Raw genomic sequence first — 9,260 nt, forward strand, 5'->3', positions numbered from 1 at the left:
TATCATCATCATCATAATATTAATAGGCAAGTCGGTTTCTTTAGACCCCTTTTACGCTCACATTATACATTCAATTTGGACAAAAAATATACCATATTAAAGGGATTTGTTCGCAGATGTGCAGAATATATATTTTGTTGAAATCGGTTCAGTTTTTTAGGAGTTATAAGCGTTTAAAGATGTTACTAACACACATTCAAAAACGTGTACATGTACATTCTTATAAACCTTTGACAAATTTAAAAACTGCATATGGGGGTAAATATGTAATTGTACATACATAAGTAAATAGTTATTTTATAATATTTGCAGAACTCTTATTGTGACGGTTTTCAAACTTCATACGAATCCATTTCTTATCACTGCATGAAGTTTAATCAAAATTGGTATGGGTACAAATGGTGAGTCACCTCCCATACAAAGTAAATTGTTATTTCTAAATATTTTGTGAACAACTATAATTGCAAGATTTTTAAAATTTTGTCTAAATAGCTATTTTATCATTTTGCATAGTTTCACTGAAAATTTTCGGGATTGGAATAGTGGGCGTGGCACATCCAATACAAAGTAAATATTTCATTTTGAATATCTGGAGAACTATAATTGTAAAATTTTTTAAACTTTTTACGAATTAATTTCTTATTAATGTGCGGAGTTTAGCTGAATATAGACGGAATAAGATTAGAGGGCGTAGCACCTCCTATACAGAGTAAATATTGATTTCGATTATCTGGGGAACCGAAATGGAAGGGGTCGGAAAAGGAGGTGAGTCAACTCTCATACAAAGTAATAATTACAAGGTTCTTCAAACTTTGTCCGCATAGCTCTCTTACCATTTTACATAGATTGGCTGAAAATGGTAGGGATTGCATTAGTGGTCGTGGGACAAAGTAAATAATTAATTTTGAATATCTGGAAAACTATAAAGTATTTAAACTCCGTATCAATCAATTTATTACCATTCTACCATAGCTAAAATCCAATTTATTACTGATGGCCGTTTGAAGTTTAGCTAAGCATGATCGGTTTAGTAGGAATTACCCCTCCCTTATAAAGGAAAGTTAAAGTAAAGTTTCATATTTACACAAAGGGTTTAAAAATGGGTGGGATCAGAGCAGTGGAGGGGTATCTCCCATACCAAATTAGTTAGTTATTTTCGAATATCAAGTGAATTGTAATTGAGAGATTCTAAATATTTTGTATATGTAGTTAGGTTTTAACAGAAATCCATTCATATTTTCTTTAATTTTACTAGGGTAGGGGTAGCGAAGTGCACCGGGTTATACTAGTACATATAAAACAGTAATTACTTGGAGAGCCTCTGGGTTGAATTTTAGAAAACCTTTGAAGGACCAATAATAAAAATTTGACGCATTTTTGATTTTAGAACAATCTCTGAAATAATATATTTAAAACAATAAAAAACATTATACAATTGTAGAATTTTTTTTCAAAATATTTCTCATTTACTTAGCGCCAAATAACGTCAGCTACATTTGTCAAAAAAAAATATTGCTGAAATTAAAATCGAATGTACCTTGATCGTTTAAAATAGGTAAAATTGGAAATTGTAAATAAAATATGCCACTTTAAAACTCCGTCCTTCAAAAGCATTTTCTCAAAGCATTTCTTCATAATAAATTTTTTAAAAAATGTGCTTAATATTTTATTCAAAAACTAGTCAAACAGAATAACATAAAATTGTTATATGTTTTTAAAGAAGGTTTTTTTTTAATAAAAAAAGAGTTAAGTCACCTTTTCGCCGAAAAAGCAGCAAAAATCTACTATTTTTTGAATTTTTAAATTAAAATTCGTTTATTTTTAGACCTATAATCGGTATTGTTCTGAAATCTATTGGTAATTTAGTTGTGTAACCAACAAAAAACCTTAAGTCCATTCCTCCCAAAACTACGCCCTATATTTTAAAAAAAAGCGAACAAAGTTATGGCAGAATTTTTAAATTTAAATTTTTAAATGACTATAACTCCGAAATTATAACAGATAAATAGCACACCCTAGCAGAGCAATTTCCAAAAATATAAAAATCTTTGAAATCGGATGGGAAACAAAAAAGCGCACGTGTTTAAAAATTTTATATGTCGAAGGTACCTTAATTTGTGCCCCCATAGCGCCGCTCCTGGAGTATTTGTATGGCCGATTTTAATAACTTAAACTCGAATACTCCTTGGTTACGTCCACGTCAAATTTTATCCCTTTCAGATTAGCCGTTTAAAAATGCAAGATTTATTTCCAAAAAATTTTGATTCTGCCCCACTGTGCGACAGTGCATGTGTCTGAAATATAGACAACAAATGCGATTTGTTTTGACAAGATTGTATAGTATAGACTAGTAGTAGGCAAATAGAGGGATTTTAGTTTGTGTGCATATATGGGTAAAAAATAAAATATCCGCAACAACATCATGTAACAGAATGAAATATTTGTAATTTTACACTCTATTGTATTCAACTAAATGAGTGAGTTGTTGTGTGTTTTTTGCATTCGGGTTGTGAATGTGTGAATTGACGAAAATCTTTGTAATCTGAGCAGTATGTTATAGACTGTGTTAAATATCTTTGGTTTTTTAAGAAAAAATAAGTTTTATGTAAAAAATCCGGATTTTATCAAAAACATTTTTTGGAAAAAATTAATTTTTTGTTATAAAAAAAAAAAATATTTATTTTAAAAGTGAATTTTTGGAAAAATATATTTTTTTTTTTTGGAGTAAAATCGTTTTCTATTGAAATAATAGAAAAATGCGGGATTTACAATAGATGCCGTATTTTTTGAACGCGATTTTTTGTCAAAGTATAACAAATAGTCCGACTCTTTGACAGCAGTACCTAACTCTAAACATGTGTTAGTGAAAAAGTGCCTAACTCTAAACATATGTTAGTAACAAAAATGCCTTTATAAAGTTCACCCGAAAAACGAGTTCCATAAAAATGTTTAAATTTTTATTTATTTTAATTTTATTGTATTTTCAATACCATAAATTAAAACTCTGTTCTATGTACATTATAAATTATACAACAAACAAAATAATATATGAAAATAAATTTAAAAAAATATTTTTTTCTGCTAAGTGCAGATGTTTAAATCTGAAATTTGATATCATGGACCCGGTTTAGATCTTAAGGTTTTTTCTTTGAATTGAGAACATATCATACTTTTACGCAAAAAATTTCAGATAACAATTCGTGGCGCTTTTTGGTCTGTTTGAATTTGAATTCTTTCTGTTAATTAGTTAAATGTGAAACATAAATTTATTTTGATTGTTCACAAGCGCATTCATTGCGTATACTTAATATTGAATATTATCAAAAATATAATATCAATCATACGCCACCTTTATCATCACAAATAATCAGAATAATCACCATACAAAATTAATATTTTTAAAAATGTTTAAACGAATTTATTAGCATTTATTTTTAGACAAAGAGATATTTAAAAAGTGATGAAGCTTACTCTTGTGTAGTTTTCTACACATATGTAATTTTTATGTATTATGGACTAGGAACAGCATTTATTGTCGTAAAATGTGCTGTTTCTTCCCTTTGTTTGTATAAAATATGTTAAAGATAAAGTAGTTTGATTACAAAAAGTTAATTATGTAAATCTGACTACAAAAAAATATATTTTACTATTGAAAATTCGAGATTAAACAGCGTAAGTTTTTTGGAAGTTGATATTATAGTTAGTATTCCCATTTGACTTTGTTATATACCAACAAATATCAGAGAAAATGTAACTGGTTTTTCTTATAGAAAGGAAAACTTTAAATTAAAATAAAATAAAACAGAGGTATTGATATTCATCCAATTAGCTTTGTTAGTTTTATGAAATTAATGTCTATATGTGATTTCTGGTATGAGGCTGCCGCGACTAGCGCATACATGACGCAATCTGGAGGTCCATCAGACATCCCTTGCAGTAAATCAACCTGTAGTTCAGCTTGTTCGATTGTTTCTGCTTTATCTGTATAGAACTGCAACCTTACATAGACCCAGAGAAAATAATACAATGACGTCAAATCACATGAAAGTGGTGGCCAGGTCATTTCTTGAAATTATTAATTCACTATCTGCTTCTCTCAGTAAATTGATATAGTAAGCATATCTATATAATGCTCATGGTTGACTGTAACCTTCTGACCACCGTCATTTGTGAAGACATATGAAACAATTACCCACCGGACCGTCATAGGGAAACTGCACCAAACCGATGGTCAAATCAAATTCCAAAAAAGTCAAAACTTCTAATTTATATCTGATTGATTAAGATCCATATATGTTTTTTTAGAAAAAATATTATGTCTTTCTTTGCACACCTTATCAATAATAGATTTGTTTACTTCCAAAAAAAAGTCCACTTCTTTGCCTTTCTATGCCACTTGATGTTAAATATAACAAATCGTTCCCAATGATAATTGATATGGAAGAAATTACAAATGTTTTTTTTTAATATAGTTTTTGTTTTGTTAACATTTTGAGATATCTAAAAGCCAGATTTTCAAATGGTATTAATTAACTCAAGACATAACGTAATTCAAAATAAGTTCTAAAACACTAATAGCTCATATACTTTTTCTTTTGGCCAATGTAAAATTTTGTGTGTGCCAACTCGGAAGCAAGCCACATACAATTTTCCAAATTTGAGCCAGCAATATTCAACGATTGACATTGTGCTTTGTTAAGGGTTATAGCAAACGCAATATGTAATGCAAACTGGAGCAGTCGTTGAAAATCATTGCTATGAGTGGAATCAGTACGTCTGCCACTGATGATTGTTGCCACAATTAAATTTGGTGGTTGATTTACTTTACCATTCCTTGAACTTGAAAACGCTTCAATGTAAGCAAAGTTTGTTGTACACGCTAGGCAATTTTGAAGATTCCCTGAAAATTTCATCAAAATCGGTCCAGCCTTTTTTGAGTCCATTCGGAACATACATACAAACATAAATTTTCATGACATACAATATTTTTCTCTCATATAAACAGATACATAAACAGATACATAAATTAGTTCTATCTTTACGTTTCTAGGTTCTGTAAAGAGCCTTAAAAGGCTGGTTCCAACTGACCTATTTAGAAATGGAGATAGTATACCATTGCTTTATAGTTTCTCAAATTAATATTGTGAAAATGACAAATGGAATGAGAAACTTATAAACACCTTAACAAAAGTTATAGTATAAAAAGATACAGGTCAACATGTTGCCAACCATTCGTAAATGTTGTTAATTCATTTTACTGGACCTGCTGCTGCAGTTATGGCCATTATATTTAAACGGGCATTAAGTTGCTGTTTATGAACATTACGTTTGTTTTCTTTTGTTAACCAATTTTACTTGATTTTCGTTTCTTTCCTTTCAAAATGTTTTTCTGTTGAACAATTTCATTAAAATGACGGCATTTACACGTGACTAGTGTTGTTACCTTAAAGTATTGCAGGACTGCCACCATTTAGCATCGCCTACACTTACATACTCTGCCACACAGAATACTGAACGCCCATCATTTCGCTCATGATTTTTTAATTGACTGCACATGAAGAGTGTTTTCGTTTTTTTTTCTACTTTTTTTTGCTGTTTCCCTTCTTGTGTAACCAATTGTAGCTTGAAGGTAAAAAGGGATTTAAGGAAAGGATTTGTAACAAATACGAATTAAAAACGATATATTTTACTCAATTGTGTTAAACGTGCCAAAGAAAGGCAGCATTTTTATTTACCGAAAATATGTGTAAGAGAGTTTTTTTTTTAATTTTTGTACAAAAAATAAAACAATTCCTGCAATGTAATGTAGGGGAGCTGTAATTTAAGTCATTTCTGGTGTTTTTTTTTAATTTTTTAACAAATAAATGAACGATTCCAAGGATTTTCTTAAATTTTGCTGTTGTAAATGTGTTTTATTTGGAATTTATGGCCTTTTCCCTCTACCATCTTTATTTCCAAGCTACTCATAATTATTTCTTTATATTCTTCATTTCAAAATTCCACGATTTCCGATATTTATATAACGCAATATCCAAACAGAGGGCTTTGAACAACAATTCCCGTAGGGCTTATAAAAGATTAAATGTGCACCATATTAATTCTGTATTCACGTTTTATTGTATTGTATTTTTCTTATTTCTTCCGTCCGAGAATAAATCATTAAATATAGAGTGTATATTTATTTTCTCTTCACATAAAGCGCTTTTTTTTTTGTTCATCATAGTTGCTTGTTTATTTTGTCATCATCTCTTGGCGGAATTATTGATAATTAAAAAGAAAATGTCTGATAAATCTGAAGAAAAATACCTGCTCGCATGTAAGATTCATTGTTAAAATTGTCTTGTAGTTTTCTTATATCTACTTGATTTTCCTGTTTAACTTTCTGTTTTTTCCCTCATCATTGGTAAATTCAGCATAAACTTAAAGATAGTACTGTGCCATAATAAGTAAGTAACTCCTACTTGTTTAATATTTTCACTGCAATTAAATACCGGCAGTACGTACAATAACTACAGAAAATAAAATACAATCATGACAAAGACTACAGTTGAAGAAAAGGGATAATGCACGTAAATTGGTAAACTTAATGTTTTCGAAACCATTAACGCCTCTTAATAAAAGAAATTCATTTCAACTTGTGTCTTGTTTCATTTGCTGTTTTCAAACATCATTGTTTTCATGTTTAACGTTGTTCTCATTTCAGATAATAATAAAAAGTATATTTTAATGTTTACTTTTCAATTTAATGAAAATTTAATACAGGACAGTTATTGTGCATGTAAATCATGGTAAATGGCTTCCTTCTTTCTTTTCCTTAAATAAATTATTCGTCGCATACTTGAAGTGATATTTTAATATGGATAAACAGTTATAAGAAGGAAGGTATTTAATTTGATGTTAAAAAGTAGCAGTATATATTTAATATTTTAAGATTTCTTTACAATGGACGAACAAAATGATATTATAACTGGATTGCACTTTAGTCAAAGGTTTGGTTCTTTTAAAATCTACTAAGCCACAAAGCTGTCTAATGACTTCGGGATACTATTGAGTCTTAGCGGGACTTTGATTTGAATGCAGTTGTTGGAATCTTAAATTAGAACTATTAACGACTGGAGACTTTTCCACTAAACGAATTATTCAGTTCTCAATTATCTCTAGTACATCGATCGGCATATTACTTGTAAATACGATGCACTATAGGTTAAATGACTACTTTTTCTGTGCTAAATTAATAACGACTACAAAATCATGGTATTCAAACCTAAACCTTAAAGAATTTCGTTTTTCTCCATCATCTAAAAACCAAATGCTGAAAATTTGAGCAAAATTGCACAACGCACAGTGGTATAGAAAAACAAGTAAGTGATCTATATTCGGCTGTGCCGAATCAAATGTACGCTTCAACAAATTATACTTCAAAATAAAAATTTTAAATATTCTTTTTTTTATATCTCTTTTTCCAAAGTTGTATTTTTTAAAATTGTTTTCGATTTTTTTTTGAATTTTTTTTTTAAATTTAAAATTTTTTTTTTTTTAATTTAAAAAAAATTTTTTGTTTTTTAATATTTAGAGACAAAAAAACTTTTGGTGAAAAGAAAAATTCTGGTTGAAAATATTTTTTCCGATTTTGATCCATTGTACTTACTGGTCTTACTAGTCTTATATACGTCGTTGCAAAGGTCTTTGAAATATCTATCATTAGATATCCATATTGTCTATATTAATGACTAATCCAGATATAGGTCAAAAATCGTGGTTGTCTTGGTTTTGTTTATATCTCAGATATTTGTAGACCGATTTTCTCGAGCAACCGAACCCGAAGAATTTTGGAGATATTGATGTATGGATCGTGTATGTAAGTTATTTGGGGGCTTCGGAAAGTTGATTTCAACAGACATACCGACATGGCTTAATTGACTCCGCTATCTATAAGGATCCAAAATATATACATATGTACTTTATAGGGTCGGAAAATTATATTGTGGAAATTACAAAAGGAATGACCCTTCTCACAAAGGTGAAGGGTATGAAAATAAAAGGAAATAAATTTGTAGCTTCTAAACCCTTTGTCCGAATTGAATGAAATCTAACATGCGCAAAGCAGAAGTGTTACCGAGTTTAAGCATTGAATTTTGACCACATGGGCACACCAAGGCTGCTGCCAGGAGTCCTCAACCTTCATATCATTAGGCGCCATTATATTATTTTCTCTGGGGAAATCTAAGGTACCAGTTCTATACAGATAAAGCAGAAACAATCGAACAAACTTGAAAGCGAATATTCAATGCGATGTTGGTGAAATACAAACTGATTTACGGCAAAGGATGTCTGAAAATTGAACCTACAGATTGCGCCATGTAGGGGAGAGGGGGGCACGTTTGAACAGGGGCACCTTGGAACAATGTTAATAAAATCTCAGTTAACCCTTAACCGAGTTTTTCACATGGCAACCTTGTTTTCTAGCAAAGTCAACAACTTTCGCTAGTTTTTTCAGTCGTCGACCGAATGTAGTTGGGTGACCATGTTTTTAAAGTAAATTTTGTAAATTTGTTTGTAATAGTGTTTTCTTTCGTGAAATAAATTTATTGTTTTTTATAAAGAAAATAGAACTGTTTATGGTATTTTTGTACATAAATGCTACAAGATAAAAATTGCCGTTCAAAGCTGCCCCGTATGGGGGACACATGTGAACATAATGACTTCATCCATTAAACAAATAAAAAAATATATAAATCGAACTAAAAATAAGTTACTTGTAGTCGCGGCAGCCTCATACCCGAAATCACATATAAACATTAATGTCATAAAATTAATAAAGCTAATGATGAATATCAATATCTCCGTTTTATTTTAATTTAAAGTTTACCTTTCCATAAATAACACCAGTTATATTTTCTCTCATATATTTTTACATATCAAATACGAATGGGAATATTAACTCTAATATCAACCTCCAAAAAACTTATATTGTTTAATCTCGAATGTTCACTAGGAACATATTTAATTTTTTCTTGTAGTCAAATTCACGATATACCATCAATAACTAATTAATTTTCATATTTAATTACTTAACTGTTTGTCATCTAATAAGTTTATCTTTAATATTTTTTACACAAACAAATGGGAGAAACAGCACATTTTACGAAAATAAATGATGTTCCTAGTGCATAATACATAGAAATTGCATACATATATGTATATTAGAGTGACAGCCGATTTTTTTTTTAGATTTCAAAGAGTGCCGGGTGGAATATTGT

This window comes from Calliphora vicina, chromosome 2 (genome assembly GCF_958450345.1).
Source record: "Calliphora vicina chromosome 2, idCalVici1.1, whole genome shotgun sequence".
NCBI classification, from domain to species: domain Eukaryota; kingdom Metazoa; phylum Arthropoda; class Insecta; order Diptera; family Calliphoridae; genus Calliphora; species Calliphora vicina.